This window comes from Hylobates moloch, unplaced genomic scaffold (genome assembly GCF_009828535.3).
Source record: "Hylobates moloch isolate HMO894 unplaced genomic scaffold, HMol_V3 SCAFFOLD_20, whole genome shotgun sequence".
Lineage (NCBI taxonomy): Eukaryota > Metazoa > Chordata > Mammalia > Primates > Hylobatidae > Hylobates > Hylobates moloch.
This window is the reverse complement of record NW_026652295.1, coordinates 54,585,388-54,602,660: the sequence shown is the minus strand read 5'-3', so window position 1 is coordinate 54,602,660 and position 17,273 is coordinate 54,585,388. Positions and strand designations below refer to the sequence as shown.

Sequence of the window (17,273 nt, the reverse complement as noted above, 5' to 3'; positions counted from 1 at the left end):
CCCAGGCTGGAATGCAATGGCTTGATCTCAGCTCCTGCAACCTCCACCTCCCAGGTTCAAGTGATTCTCCCACCTCAGCCTCCCAAGCAGCTGGGATTACAGGCACCCGCCATCATGCCCGGCTAATTTTGTATTTTTGTAGAGATGGGGTTTCACCAGGTTGGCCAGGCTGGTCTTGAACTCCTGACCTCAGGTGATCTGCCTGCCTTGGCCTCCCAAAGTGCTGGGATTATAGGTGTGAGCCACTGTGCCCAGCCTGCTTTACCTTTAAATAGAGTATGTGATGGTAGGTTACTTGAGATATGTATGTAAACTGTTTCCTGAAAAGTAAGATATACGAAAGGAGCAGAAATAAATAATTTTTCTAATTAAAAATAAAATAAAATAAAATGCCACTCAAAATGCTGTCAATTATTAAAGCTGCATCACTATGATTTGTGGTCCACTTAGCAGTACTTTAAAGCAATGAAGTTGTCCCATACGGTCTCTGTCACTACTACTTAACTCTGCTCTCATAGTACGAAAACAAGCATAGGCAATACATAAACACATTAAGTGTGGCGATGTTCCAATTAAACTTTGTTTACGAACACTGATACTTCAAGTTTATATAGTTTTATATGTAATAAAATGTTATGTTGATTTTTAAAAACTTCTTAAATCTGTAAAAAACATTCTTACCTTAAGGCTGTACAATAATAGATGGCAGGCAGATGAACCATAATTTGTGAAAACCTGACCTAAAGATCTATATATTTATCATATTTAAATGGAGTTTAGATGGTATCACCTGCCTTCTTTTATTTCACCTTCATTTCTTTTTCTGGGAGGCAGGCTATCTGCTTTAATTCCTTTTTCTCCATTGACTTACATTACTGCACATATTACTGACAAATTAAAAACAGTACTCTACTCTCCCCTTACTGTTTTGCTTTCCTCAGTTTCAGTTACCTGCAGTGAACTACAGTCTGAAAACATTAAATGGGAAATTCCAGAAATAAATAATCTGTAAGTTTAGGCCAGGTGCAATGGCTTATGCCTGTAATCCCAGCACTTTGGGAGGCTGAGGTGGGCGGATCACTTGAGGCCAGGAGTGCAAGATCAGTCTGGACAACATGGCAAAAGCACATCTCTACAGAAAATACAAAAAGCTAGCTGGGCATGGTGATGCGCCTGTAGTCCCAGCTACTCAGGAGGCTGAGGTGGGAGGATCACCTGAGCTGGGAAGCTGAGGGTGTGGAGAGCCCTAATTGTGCCACTGCACTCCAGCCTGGGTGGCAGAATGAGACCCTGTCTCAAAAAAAGAAAAAAATTGTAAGTTTAAAAAGAATGCCATCCCGAGTAGCATGATGAGATCTTGTGCCATACCACTTACCCAGCATGTGAGCCATCCCTTTGTGCAGCGTATCCACACTGTATACACTAGAGTAGTCTTCTCAGTTATCATCTCACATCATTACCGTACTTAGTACAGTAAGATATTTTGAGAGGAAGACCACATTCACCTAACTTTTATTACAGTATATCATTATAATTGTTTTATATTACTATTAGTTATTGTTATTAATGTTTTACTGTGCCTAATTAATAAATTAAACATTATCATAGGTATATATAGAAAAAAATGTAGTATATATAGAGTTCGGTACAACCCACTGTTTCAGGCATCCACTGGGGTATTAGAATGCATCCTCTGTGGATAAGGGAGCACTACTTGTACTTGAGAGACACAGTATGCACCCTCTAAGGTCCTACAACAGATTTATTATTTGATAAAACTAAGTTTCACCAGGTTTAACTGACACGGACCTGTTAAGTACTATTTAGTGATGGTAACAGATGTCAGAATCTTACTTCACTGGGGTTGCTGATAATTCAGAATGTGTGGAGAGCTCTTTTCTCCACAGTCAAGAGAAAAGATTGTCTACACCAGGAAGAGTTCTCTCAACAAATATCCCACTGTCTCCTTTTTGGTTTTATGTTTTGTCAAATGCATCATCACCACACTTTCAGTAAATCCAGGGCAATAAAGTAGAGACCTTCTGATTGTTCTTTATTTTTCATTTCTTTGTACAGTAGATCAATGCTCCACAGGAAAATAAATTTTAGCAGTAAAACTATATGGTAATCCCAAGCCTTTTATATGATTTCTCCTCTTCTCAACCACAGAAGTTTCCCTGTTCAGAAGAAATAAAATATTTTTCCTATGGACTGATTATGTCTCACCATCCTCCAAATTCATATGTTGAAGACTTAACCCCCAATGTGACTGTGTTTAGAGATAGGACCTTTAGCAGGCAGTTAAGGTTAATTGAGATTGTAAGGTTGGGGCCCTAATGGGATAGGATTAGTGGCCCTATAAGAAGAGGAAGAGAGAGAGAGATATCTATCTCATAGGGCCACTAATCCTATCACATCTCTCTCTTTCTTTGTCATGTGAGGACACAGCAAGGAGGCTGCCACCTGTAAGCCAGAAATAGAGCCTTCACCAGAAACTGAACCTTGCTGGGCCTGTTCTTGTACTTTCTAACTTACGGAATTGTGAGAAACAAATTTTTGTTGTTTAAGCCACCCAGTCTATAGTATTTGTTATGGCAGCCTGAACTTACTAATACATTTCTATTGGAAAATGGGGTGTCAGTTTTCTACTGAGAACTGAAGTGCTTAGAGTACTGTAGAAAGTGACATAATTGAGAAATACATCTTCTTTTTATCTGAAAGGCAGTAATGCTCATTATAAAAGTGAAAGATCACACATAGACAGTGTATGAAATAAAAGTGTAAAAGTCTTCCTTTCAATCCTTTTTCCTTTTAAAGTATATAATTAGTTTTCAAGAGTTACACTTTCTTACTTTAAACTTTATTAATTCCTGCTAAAATTAATTTAGGCTTGCAAAATCATTAAAAACAATTTCGTTATAAAATTCTTATAAGGAAACATACGGTGGCTGGGCCCGGCGGTTCACACCTGTAATCCCAGCACTTTGGGAGGCCGAGATGGGTAGACCACTTGAGCTCAGAGGTTCGAGACCAGCCTGGCCAAAGTGGGGAAACTCCATCTCTACTAAAAATACAAAAATTAGTCAGGCCTGGTGGCGCATGTCTTTAGTCGCAGCTACTCAGCAAGCTGAGGCAGGAGAATTGCTTGAACTGCTTGAACCCAGGAAGGGGAGATTGCGGTGAGCTGAGATCATGTCACTGCACTCCAGCCTGGGTGACAGAGTAAGACTCTGTCTCAAAAAAAAAAAAAAAAAAAAAAAAAAAGAAAGGAAGAAAAGTAAAGTAAAAAGAAAACATATGGCAAAAGCTTTATGCAACTGGATTTTTCAAAGATTTCTTGGGTATGATACCAAAGGGCATAGGCAATAAAACAAAAAATAAAAATAGAAGTATTGGACTTCATGCAAATTAAAGTTTTGTGCATCAAAAGTCACTATTAACAGAGTTAAAAAGGCAACCCACAGAATGTGAGAAAATATTTTCAAATCATGAATTTAATGAGATTAATATCCAGAACGCACAGAATTCTTAAAACTTAACAAAAAAATGATTCAAAAATGAGTAAAGGGCTTGAATAGACTTTTTTCCATAGAAGATATACAAATGGCCAATATCACATGAAAAGGTGCTCAGCATCACTAATCATTAGGAAATGCAAATCAAAACTACAAGGAGAAACTACCTCATAGCCATTAGGATGACTACAAACAAAAAAACAAAATCATAAGTATTGGTAAGGATATAGAGGAACTGTAACCCTGTGCACTATTGGTGGTAATGTAAGATGGTGCAGCCACTGATGGAAAACAGTATGGAACCTTCTAGAAAAATTAAAAATAAAATTACCATATGATCCAGCAATTCTACTCCTGGGTATATACTAAAAAGAATTAAAGCATAGTCTTGCATACCATGTTCATAGCAGCATTATTCACAATAGGTAAAAGGGGAAACCAATCCATGTCCATCGAAAGATGAATAAATAAGCAAAATGGGCATATACATATAATGTAATAGTATTCAACCTTTAAAAGGAAGGAAATTCTGATGTTCTATAACATGGATTTACCTTGAGAACATTATGTTAAGTGAAATATGCCAGTTCCAAAAATACCAATATTGTATGATTCCATTTACATGAGGTACCAGAATAGTCAAATTCATAGAGACGGAAAGTAGAATGGTGATTGCCAGGGGCTGGGGGAAGTGAGGGAATAGGAACTATTGTTTAATGAGCACAGAGGTTCAGTTTTGTAAGATGAAAAGTATCCTGGAGATGGATGGTAGTGATGGTTGCACAATAATACGAAGGTACTTAATGTTACTGAACCAAACAGTTAAAAATGATTAAGTTGGTAAATTTTATGTTATGTGTGTTTTACCACAACAAAAAACTTGGAGAAAAAAAATTAGTTTACAAAAACACAGTTTTGGTATTATTCCAAGTTGTATTAATATTAAACTTTTCTCCTGCAGATATGCTTTGGTTAAAGAGCAGATCCTCAAGTTTCTTCACAAACACACAATTCACTCAAGACCAACCAGATATAGACATATCAGACCTTATTTAGAATGTCTACTTTCCAGTAGATTTCAGGTCAATATTATGTTATAAATTCCATAGACAGGTGATTCAATGTTTGTATTAGCTACCAATTAGCAAATTCAGAAGGTACATTATGAATATGGCTATATATTAAATACTACCAGTTTCTGACAGGTAGTAAAAAAATTCACTATGTGGCTATCTGCCCCCAATTTATTTATTTATTTATTTACTAAAAGAATGCATCTTATTAATTCTCTAATAGTTGCAGGAGATGAGATGAAACATGAACACAGCCATGATAACACTTACAATATGTGTTTGGGGCGGGGTAGGGTGGTTCACGCCTGTAATCCTAGCACTTTGGGAGGCCAAGGTTGGCAGATCACCTGATTTCAGGAGTTTTCGACAAGCCTGGCCAACATGGTGAAACAAAAATTAGATGGGCATGGTGGCGTGTGCCTGTAATCCCAGCTACTGGGGAGGCTGAGGCACGAGAATCGCTTGAACCTGGGAGGCGGAGGCTGTAAAGAGCCGAGATCATGCCACTGCACTCCAGCCTGGGTGACAGAGTGAGACTCTGTCTCAAAAAAAGAAAAAAAAATGTGATTGGAGGAATAATATAAGCCAAGGGCTTTAAATTTTTTTTGACTGTTACAGTAAAAAATACATTTTGATCTAGAAAACACAGACACACACACAAGTAAAACAAAATTTTAAGAAACATATTTACCGTTACTACATGCAATGCACTGTCTCAGTTTCTATTCTGTCTGCTCTATTTTATTTCATTTAAAAAAAGTGCTGGTCGTAGCACATTAAACTGATTTCACAACCCATTAATGGATTATAATCCATCGTTTGAAAAACAATGTCCTAAGCAACATCCAAATTATGAAAAACACGGTGTCTCAGAATTAAAACCTAGAAAAAGGGGAGTTTTGTAATTAATGGAAGCAAATCAAAACATAAATTCTCAATGCATTTATGTTTAATTTTAACAAATCAATGACACACCTAATGCAGGAATTCAAAAGCCACCTCTGAAATTCTAAAAAAAAAAAAGTCACCAAACCTAAGGAAACTAAATTAATATCAAAATATCATACAGGTGTCTCATCTGCCTTTGTATTTAAATATAAGTTCTCTATTATGAATTCAATTAAAATTTTGAAAGGCAAGTACAGCACTACAATAAAACCTAAGTACCCTTTCATAGGTTTCAAAAGTTTTGGATTGCTTTATACATATATCAGTTTTGATATGTATAGACATAAAAGACCCCTTGTAGTACTCAGGTCAGAATATGAACTGAAGAATCCCCTCTAAATAAATTCAAAAGTGGCAGGAAACTAGTGCCAATATAATTCTAAATAGCCAGTGGCTGGCTTAATGATTTCTATAAAACGGACTACTAGTTTTAGTCCAGCTGCATAGCAAGACAGGGCATGGAGGAAGGAGATGCCTATAGTATTTATTTTTAGTTATATATGTTCTAGAGGAAGACAAATCAAGATTGAAATGGCTGTAAACGATTGGGTGCATTCTGAGCACTCCAACCGTCAGACAGCACTCTACTGAGCGAAACAAATACATGGCTTTCTCATCAAAGTGTTCTGACTTCTAGAGGGAAAACTACTGGGTTTTACTATGTCCATTAGGCAGCATTTCAACTTACTGCCTGTTTTTACTTCCTTCATTTTCTTTTCTTTTTTTTTTTTGAGACAGAATCTGACTCTGTCTCCCAGGCTAGAATGCAGTGGCGCCATCTCTGCTCATACAACCTCGGCCTCCTGTGTTCAAGTGATTCTCCTGCCTCAGCCTCCCGAGTAGCTAGGATTACAGGTGCCTGCCACCACGGCTGGCTAACTTTTTGTATTTTTATTAGAGACGGGGTTGTCTCTAATAAACTGGTCTCGAGCTCCTGACCTCGTGATCTGCCCACCTCAGCCTCCCAAAGTGCTGGGATTACAGGCGTGAGCCACCGCACCTGGCCACTTCCTTCATTTTCAAATGACATAAATATTTTCAATTTCCAAGTTGTTCTGGCAATATCACGATTAAAAAGATGGTCAGTGTGCTTCAGGATGTGCTGCCAAACTATTATGGCATAACTTGGACTGACTGGATTAGAGATTATGCAGGAGCCTAAGAAACATTATGTTTGGGCCAAGTGCAGTGGCTCACACCACTGTGGCTTTGGGAGGCTGAGGTGGGAGCATTGCTTGAGCCCAGGAATTTAAGACCAGCCTGAACAACATGGTGAGAATCCATTTCTACAAAAAAAAAAAAAAAATTAGCCAGGCATGGTGGGGCACACCTATAGTCCCAGCTACTGCGGAGGCTGAGGTGGGAGGATCATGAGAGCCCAGGAGTTTGAGGCTGCAGTGAGCTGTGTTCCTGCTGCTGCACTCCAGCCTGGGTGACAGAGTGAGACCCTGTCTCAAAAAAAAAAAAAAAAGAAAAAGAAAAGAAAGAAAGAAAAGAAAAGAAGCATTATGCTTGGGGGTGGGGGGGGGGGGTATAGACCTGAATCATTTTGTATTTTCCATGAAGGGAAAGGAAAGAAAAACATTCTTATCTTTCTGGAGTTTGTGGACGTACTTTTACTGAAGCTAATTGAATGAATAAGCAGTGATATCATGTGTTTTCATATGTGTAACCATTATCTAGAAAAGAAATTAATTCAGTTCCCTATACTGCCCTATATGACATCCTCGGATCTCTCCAATTCTGCCTTTCACTTACTAAGAATAAAAACATAGCTAACATTTACTGAATATTTAGCATATATAAGGTGCTATTCTATGCATTTAACCTCTACTAACTCATTTAATCCTCACAGACACCCTCTGTGGTAGGAACAAGTATTATCACACTTTACAGATGTGGGAGCTGAGGTCCCCAGTGGAATCTGGCAACCACTCCTAGTTGGTAATCCATAAGCAGGCTGAAGAAGGGCTCAAGCCAGAACTTAGAAACTAATCATCAAGTCAGCTTTGTAACAGGTTGTCAATTCCAATAATGAGATTTTTGCTTTTTTCACTTCAAGTAGTCCCTCACAGGGCCCTCCTTGCCTAAGTTTGCCCTGTAGTACCATTCCCACAGAGACTGGAGTCTGGGCTTGCTCATCAGTGTTTACTAGGACTATAGTCCTGGTCAGATGCTAGAGAAGGAGATCCTTTCTTTGGCCCTCCAGATCCTTTCCCTAGCTGTCTCTATTTCACTCTCCGAATCTGGAGTTTGACCTGTTTGGGCTCCCGTACTCTCTTTTCAGCTGAGTTCAGCCAATGAGTGTCCAGGCATGAGATCAGAGGGAGGGAGGACAGCGAGTCAGGAGAATTTATCCTCCCGGCTCCCTTCCTGTGGGGTCACTTCAGATTTCATGTGCCCCTCTCCTTTCACGTTGCAATAACCATGCCTTTCCTCTCCCTTTGGTCCAGGGCTGGTAACATTTCCACTATGACTAGCCCTGAGGTACAGCATGATCCCTCATGGTTTCCCTATACCCAGCCCACACTTTCTTAAATAGTCCCTTAGTTAAAGCCTTTTCAAATCATCCTAATTTTAGTGGGCCATATATTTCTTGCCAGAACTCTCACTGATACAACATGGCAGGGCTCCTCATACCTCCTGATTGCCTGTGTGTCTATTTGTTGCCAGCCAGTAGATTCCTTCCGTTGCCAATACTTCCACCTGTTACCTCCCTATGGACATCTGATACTGACAATGTACCTGATCTACACTATTTGTTTGCTGGGTTATTACTGTTCTATTGGATATGGCTTGTATTTCTAATTTCCACGTTCTGACATGACCCATCCTACCACTGATCAAGCTCTATTCCCAGTGGCAAAGGGGTTTATTTTTTTGCTCTTTTCTTCATGCATGCTCATATCTGTATTACTGGATCAATACCCCTAGTATTGCTGATATCACTGGCTCCACATGTTAGCTTCATCATCTGTACCAGAGTCCCTCTGTTGCTCCTGACCTGGCAAGAGAACCAAGTGCTAAATGACCCAGCCTTTGTCTTATCGGAAATTAAACAGTGTGGCTGGCTTACTTTCATCTTGATGTGTTCATGAAGAAGACTATAGCACAGAGGTAATAGCACAGAAATAAGAGGCTGGGAAAAGTGGAAGGCAATCTTCACCTGCTCCACAGTGTCACTTATCCCAATCAATTGTCAATAAAAAGCCTGCAGGCACAGGCAGAACTATCTGAAAATTTGCACAAGAAAGTAAATGCAAAATTCAGAGGGACTCTACAATTTTCCTGTGGTTCTAGGGCCTCTGAACATTTTCTTCTTGGCTATTATTGTGTTACTACTTGTCCCCCCAATAATTACATGCCTTCCCTCATATTTATAAAAAAAACAGGCCAGGCGCAGTGGCTCACGCCTGTAATCCCAGCACTTTGGGAGGCCGAGGCAGGAGGATCATCTTAGGTCAGGAGTTCGAGACCAGCCTGGCCAACATGGTGAAACTCCATCTCTACTAAATATACAAAAATTAGCCAGGTGTGGTGGCAAGTGCCTGTAACCCCAGCTACTCTGGAGGCTGAGGCAGGAGAATTGCCTGAACCTGGAAGGTGGAGGTTGCAGTGAGCCGAGATCATGCCATTGCACTCCAGCCTGGGTGACAGAGCAAGACTCAGTCTCAAAAAACAAACAAACAAACAAACAAAAAACAAACCACAGGTTCAGAGTTAAGCCTAGAGAGGAGTAAAATCAATTACAAGTTCTATTTTAGGAGGACTGTAAGTCATGTGAACTGTTTTCTATTTCACATTTTTTTATTAATGCGGAACTTTCTGTTCATCTTGAAAGTTGAGAGCAAAATGAGATAATTATGCTTTTTGCTTTAAGTAAATGTATTCTACAACATTAATAACTTTTAGACCAATTTTGTAAATTCACAAAATGTAATATGTAATTCTGATCCAAGAATCAATGCTTACGCATAAAAATCAGGAGTGATTCAACTCTCAAATATTAATCTAATCAATTATAATGTGAAAAGATGAGATCATTGCTTTTTGAAATATCTATCCCATTATACACTATGTTAATATCACATATGTATATATATAAATTTTTCTGTGTGTGTGACAGGATCTCACTTTGTCACAGAGACTGGAGTGCAGCGGCGCTATCAAGGCTCACTGCAACCTTGAACTTCTAGGCTCAAGAGATCCTCTGATTTTATAATGCATTTTTCTCTCTCACTGAAAATCCTAGCTCCTAACAACATCAACATATCTATTTGCTAAATAATATTTCTAAGCAGTTTTTTGACACAGTCCTAGTGTTACAGGTATGAGCCATCATGCCTGGCCTAATACCATATATTAACGAAATAACTGGTTACCATTCACCATTATCTCCATTAACTTTGTAATTTTATACTATCAAAAGTTTAGGTCTAAATATAATTAATGTGCTGAGTCACATATTTTAGATAATTTACTTAATAAATCATCTTAAGTGGAGTTCCCCTCTTACCTGTTACCAATCATTTCTCTCCTTACTCTGATATTTTTTCTTACCACCTTGAAGCAACATTAAAATTTAAAAAAAACAAATGATCAACTACATTACACATTTTATCAAGTTATTTCCCTATCCCTATGAGGGTCATCTAGAAAAATACATTTATTATATATTTATGAGTGAAAGTGCTATCAATAAACTCGTAATCAAAATGAAAAGGAATGTGAAAGGCCATCTTCTCTCAGTGTATTGGCAAATCTGGGTGTGGTTAGCCATAGGGCAAGTCAGAACTAAGAAACCAGTTAAGGATGGAGGATGCAAGTGTTGATCAAAGAGGAAAGCTCAAGGAAATGGGATGAATCTCTTTAAGCCAGCTGAGGCCCAGGAAGCTATACTAAATCAAGGATGGATAGATGGGTAGAGTGAGATCAAAGTGTGCAACCCAACCTCGAGGTTCAGAAGTGTCAAAGACTGAGAGGAGGCCAGGTGAGGAAGCTCACACCTGTAATCCCAATACTTGGGAGACAGAGGTGGGAGGACTGCTTGAAGCCAAGAATTACCAGCCTGAGTAACATAATGAGACTTCGTCTACTAAAAATAAAAAAAAATTAGCCAGGTATGGTGGTGCCTGCTTGTAGTCTCAGCTACTTGGGAGGTTATGCCAGGAGGACTGCTTGAGCCTAGGAGATGGAGGCTACAGTAAGCTATGATCAGGCCACTGCACTCCAGCGTGGGCAACAGGGCAAGCCCCCATCTCAAAAAAAAAAAAAAAAAGACAAAAAGACAGAGGAACAGGGGACTTAGCAGGGATGGCATTTGGGGACTGTGTTGTCAGTCCTTGATTTTATGGTAGAGAAGTTGTTAGAACAGTCAGCAGGACACAGAACCTTGGGCAAATGTACATCCTGTTCACAGAAAGAGGGAAAGACTAAACTTGTCCTATTATGAAAAGATAGAAAGCTTTGTGAGATACTCTTTTTTATTGGTAGAGGTACAGTTTTGCTATGTAGTTAGTTCAAGATAGTCTTCCAGTCTGAAACCCTTACAAATGTATTAGATGGTGAAGCAGGTCACATAAGTATTTACAATCATAGGCTCTAAAGCCAAACTGTGATCCATAACCCTAGCTCCAATACTTACTACCCATGTAATCTTTCTGTGCTTCTGTCTCTCCATCTGTGAAATGGGAATAATAAAATACCCCATTAAGAGTTGATATGTTAGGTATATAATAATATAAATTAATTATTATTAATTACAATATTAATTGTAATAATATAATTACTACATTCTTATTTATAACAATAATTATTTATATTATTAACAATATAATTATATCAATATTATTACAAAAATATATTTTATTTTATAACTAAGTATATTAATATTGTCATTATAATATTAATTTATTAATAGTAGTATTTTATTATACCACTACTAGTATTGTATTAATTATATTATATTAATTTATTAATAGTAATAAATTATGTTAATTTATTAATAGTAATACTTTTATTATTAATTGAAGCAAATTGAACCAGATTACCCCCATACAAGCTTAGGTCAAACATGTGAGAGTAGGAGGGGAGTTTATAGCACTGAGGACAGGGGAGGGCTTCAATAAACATAGCTAATTAACCTTGATGCCTATGAGTCTATATTAGACAAACCTCAATCTTTTGTAAAAATATAAAGAAAAAAATTATTATAGCTTTCTCTTTTATAAAGGACAGCCAGGTGGTCTCCCATAGAGCCCTTTTTCCAAAGTAGGAGTCAGCTTGGCCCCGCTAAGCTTCTTCAGTTTTCTGGAGATGCTGAGTCAAATTTAATCACTGAGTCAAGTGATAATGATGGAGGCATGGCAATGAAATGGTAAGGGTGAAACTATAATTTTTTAATACAAAGAGTCTTGTGAAGTTGCTGGATTACGAGGTGTGGCCTAGGTAAATTCCTCACAGGCTAAAGGAGAGGACCGCATCTCTCGTGTACAAGGAAACATCTGACATTCTGCTGGAGTGTCAGGATGGCCTTCATTAATCTGGGTAGGGGTAGCCTAAGGAGAGTCAGAAGAGAGGAAGAGTAGCTGCTCAGCAAGCTCTAACTAAGAGGATTTCCTTTAGGGGAAGAGCTGCAGTGCAAATGAAGCAGGGAGGCAATGCAAATGGAAAACATGCAACAGGAATCGTTTGTGTGGTTTGTGAAGCGCTGAAGAATTTTGATGCCACTTGCTAGGTGTGTGGTCTTTAGGCAATTCCTTACACCTCTAAGCCCTGGAATTCCCATCTATAAAATTGGAATAAGAGTAGTACCTACTCAGGGCTGCTGTGAGGATTGAATGAATATAAATGCACGTAAAGCATTTAGCAGAGAGTAGATACTCAATAAGTGCTAGCTGTTACTACAGATAACTAGGTGGTCCACATCAAGGTAGCCATTCAGTAATGAGGATGACCAGTACATGTGATTCCATGCCTTTTGGGGAAGTGGCACAGGTGAATAATGATCACACCAATCAACTCCCAGGGTGCTGTTGGTGCCCCTTAATCTAGGCACTAAGACCTAGACTTTTAACAGCTCACCAGACGGCAAACCACCAGGAAGTCTGATACATTAACTATAATCCTGCAATGTCTTCTCTAGGTAGATTCCTGCCTCATTACAAATGACCACAGACTGAAAGTGTGCAAAGAACAGTGCTCACTAGGCCCAGAGAGGGTCTGAGGCACCCAGGAAATCATATTGATCCAAGGTCTGTTTCTGTGTGGAATGCATGAATGTTATGTCACCAAACCCTAGAGGATCAGAAGAGAACTTGGAGCAAAAGGAACTAGCCAGACTGACAGATCGGGATACCTCAGGAAACTGGATTTGCCCACTGGAGTGAGACAGTCACATAATGAAATAACCAGCTTCATACTGTAACAATATGTGATCAAGATGATGTGACATCGAGACCTAGTATCCTGGAAATATGGTGGTGGGGAGGGAGTTGAGGTCCACAAATATGGCAAGAGTGGTATCTTAGTCTGTTTTGTGCTGTTAAAACAGAATACCACAGGCTTAGTAATTCATAATGAACAGAAATTTATTGGCTTGCAGTACTGGAGGCTGGGAAGTCCAATATCAAGGTGCTGGCATCTGGTGAGTGGCTTGCTGTTTTGCTGTGTCATCACATGGTGGAAGATGAAGATGAGAGAGAGAGAGAGAGAGAGAGAGGAGGCTGAACTAGCTCTTTTGTAACAAATCCACTCCTACAGTAACAGCATTAATTCATTCATGAGGGCAGAGCCCTCATGGTCTAATCACGTCTCAAAGGTCCCACCTGCCAATACTGTCACAAAAAAAATCTAATTTCTACATGAGTTTTTGCAGAGGTAAAAATTTAAACCATAGCATTCCACTCCTGGTGGGACGCTAGAAACAACGAGTAGGTGAAACTGAACAGCTGGATGGGCAGTCTTCCCACCGGAGTGCAGAATCACCGTGGTGGGATTGAGGGCACCAATTACCAGGTCTGCAGACTCCACAGCATGTTGAATGTGGGCTTGGGGAAGGATTTAGGAAGAGTGGTGGCTATATTTACCAGAATGTCTATGAGTTGTTTCTGGGAACCTAATACTAATTCCTTTTGTCCCTCTTTTAGGCCTTAAGACTATAGCAATTTTTGCAGACTGTGAACCCAAGACTAGCTTTTAAGACTAGTCCTATTGGCTTGGAATGGGCTTGTCCATTCAAACATCTAGCTATAAATCGGGTAGTTAATTGGCATGAAGGCAGCTTAGGAATCAATTTATCCCTTCTTTCCATAACAGAAGTCTATGGAAGTGGTCCTAGATTGTTAACAGTCTTTTCTTCTCTTAGGGTTACAACTGACATCCCAGTGGGAGTTACCTTAGGGGACTCATTTGTCTCTCTCTCAATAAGTTTAAAGATGCTAGAGGACAAATTAACTCCCAGCACATCATCTCCATTTAGTCTTTGGGTGGCAGCACTCACCTGCACTTGGGAGACTTATCTAAACTTTTGTAGTTTAGAACAGAAAGTTTCCTTGCTAACCATGGACGGATAGTCCCCAAGACACTTCTTACAGTCTCAGGGGTACCCAGGTGCTGCCACTGTTGATGGATCAAATGACTTATATGCATTCAGAAGCCTCAGTACCTATGTGGATTTGTATGATTCTTTTTTTTTTTTTTTTTTTTTTTTGAGACGGAGTCTCGCTCTGTCGCCCAGGCTGGAGTGCAGTGGCGCAATCTCGGCTCACTGCAAGCTCCGCCTCCCGGGTTCACGCCATTCTCCTGCCTCAGCCTCTCCGAGTAGCTGGGACTACAGGCGCCCGCCACCACGCCCGGCTAATTTTTTGTATTTTTAGTAGAGACGGGGTTTCACTGTGGTCTCGATCTTCTGACCTCGTGATCCGCCCGCCTCGGCCTCCTAAAGTGCTGGGATTACAAGCGTGAGCCACCGCGCCCGGCCATGATTCTGATGATTCTCACTGGCGGAGTTGGGGGAGAGCTCATTAAGAATCTAATGAAAGGTATGGATCATATCCTCAAAATGAGACACAAGTTTTTACATGTAATTTCAGGTCTCTAGGAACCTACTCATGAATTCCAGTTTGAACTTCTACAGTAGAGATAGGACTGGCAAGAACAGGCTTTAGGTTAATGGCTTTCTTCTTTGAAATATAAACTCTACTATATTCCAACTTAGTGTGTTTTCTGTTTGTTGCCCTGTTTTACTCCATAAAGTATTTGTGGCTACAAAGACATTTTTAAGATGTACTTTTCTTCCTGTTCCTAGATTCATGGGATGTCCTTACACTGAGGTATCAATAACCTCTGGAACTATATATTATTAATACATCTTTTACTAATCATCAGTTGCTCATCACAATTTTCTGCTCTCCTTGGTACATTTAGTACCTCTGCTCTCCTAGTGACAATATTTTTTCAGGCTACGAGTGCATTGATGCATTTGCATACAACTCCATTAGCACAAAACATTTAATGCAAAAGTCCTAAATGACAAAGAATTATTGTAAGAAATAGGGGAACTCTAGCTATTCAATGTTGCTGTAGTTTTATTATCATCACAACCTAGAACTTAATTTGTAAATAATAACCAAAATTTTATTCATCTTGTAACATTTGCTATGCAATGATAAAGCTCCCACCTTATTTTTTATCTTTTTACTTAAGAAGTGTAGAAGTTTCAGATGTAGAACGTTTCTAACTTATATGGCAAGTTTCATCTTGGATCTAGAAGGCAATACCTTCAGCTTTCAAACTTGCTTTGTAAATTGCCCATTCTTAGAAATGGTGGAAATATTTTATACCATCTGAATAATAATGAACAATATTTCTCAGTGATTTATAACTCTAAGAGCTTTATAATTTGATTTATGAACAGCTCTCAAATTTTCCATTGGCAGTTCATACAACTATGAGTAAATTTCCTGGCCAAATGACTCAGTATTTTGCCGCATGACTAATCCCACACTCAATGTGGAAACTATATAAATGAATTCTATTTGCTTGGGGATAATAAATGATTACTTTCCAAAAACTGTCTGCAAAGCATTATATAGTCGATGAATCCAATTATATTGATGTTTTTAAGCTCCTAAACTCAGCTGACTTTTTTGAAAAGTCTGTAATGCTCACACACCCAAAAAGAACTCCCCTCACACACCCCTGGAATTATCATGGCTTCTGCAGTGTGGTAACCCATAGAACAACAAAACCTAATTAGGCTCTACAATAGCTAAAATTTTAAAACAACAATCTGAAATAAATTCCATTTGCAGTATTTTCTCAGTATACTTTTAAGTTATTTTAAACGTTTTTATTATGGTAAAATAAAGCCCTTTACCAGGGAATATTTGCTGAAAATAATATTTGATGTTACTGCAAGTTACAATTATTTTCCTTTCAAAAACTCAAATATTAAAAACAAAATAGTAATCTATCCACATGATGGTTTCCCTGGTTCTGGTGGCTGGAAATCACCTCCAAATTTATTTCAGATGGAGTAGGTTCTTCCAGATGATATAGCTCCTTTACCCTTTAATACAAGCACATGTAAAACACTTCACCTAGAAACAAGGAAGTTACCAGGCCAAAGTCAATATGCTTTATTTCTAATAATTTATTGCTAGAGCCATTCTTACCTAAACTTCTTGTTTTCAAGGGGGTAACATTTCAATGTAATGTCCTTGTGTGATTACCAACTGGGTAATTTACTCACTTCCATATAAATTGGTAATAATCACAGACAACCTAGGCTACATTCCAAGACATTCCTTATCTTTCCCTAAAAGTCATTATTCAAGTCTGAATACTAGTAGCCAGATTAGATGGGGAAGAAACCATGGACACGGAGCCATCCTAACTAGTCAGGCTCAATTTTCACTCTGCAGAGTCCAAAGCAACCTGAGACCAGAAAGAGCTAGTCTGTTGGGGGGACTCAAAATTGCTAAATCACAAATCCTCAGGAGAAATGTCCTCTTCTCCCTTCTCTTTAATTATTTCTCTCCCTCTTCTGGCTCCATCTCCCAAATTCCCTAGAAACTTGTTCAAATATCCCTAGCCTGACAAAATAATCACCATTGGCCTTTATTCAGGATTTAATTGCTTTTCTACTCATCCCCTTTAGAGTTAAATTTCTGCAAAGATTGTGGACAACAACCCTCTCCTCTTTTTCATCTTCATCCCCCCTTCAACTCATTAATGTCTGGTTTTAGCCTCTCCTGCCATGATGAATCAGGTCGCTGAAAGGTTTCCGGAGGTCTCCTAGTCACCAGTCCTCAGTCCTTGCCCTCCTTAGCCTCTCATTTGTGCATCTGTTCCAGAAAGCCGCTAAATTGGAACACTCCCTACTTGGCTTCGACCACTTTGCTATCCTCCAGGCCACAAATGGAAGCCGTCTCCAAAGTTCTGATTCCGGGATGCTCTTTGGCATCTATTCCTTAGTCATTTCCTCTATTTCCATTGCTCCAACTACAATGTTGATGACTCCCTATCTGTTTTGGGTTCTGACCTCTCCACATTTCCATGGGCTTGCTGGATATTTTCACAATGATGTCCTTCTGACGCTTCCACCTCAGTGGGTCTAACATGCAGTTTGTTATCTTCTTCCAAATTATTCCTCTACCCTACCTCAAAACCTGAGTTAATCTTCAGTTCCTCCCTTTTTCTCAACTGGTTGTTACACACCTTAGGGTGGAAACTT

The 17,273-nt window shown here is 39.1% G+C and overlaps 1 protein-coding gene across 5 annotated transcripts in view; it reads right to left on the bottom strand.

Moving 5' to 3' along the window:
* BEND6 (BEN domain containing 6) overlaps positions 1-17,273 on the bottom strand; it is a 78,803-nt gene that overhangs the window by 58,245 nt on the left and 3,285 nt on the right. The window lies entirely within an intron of this gene.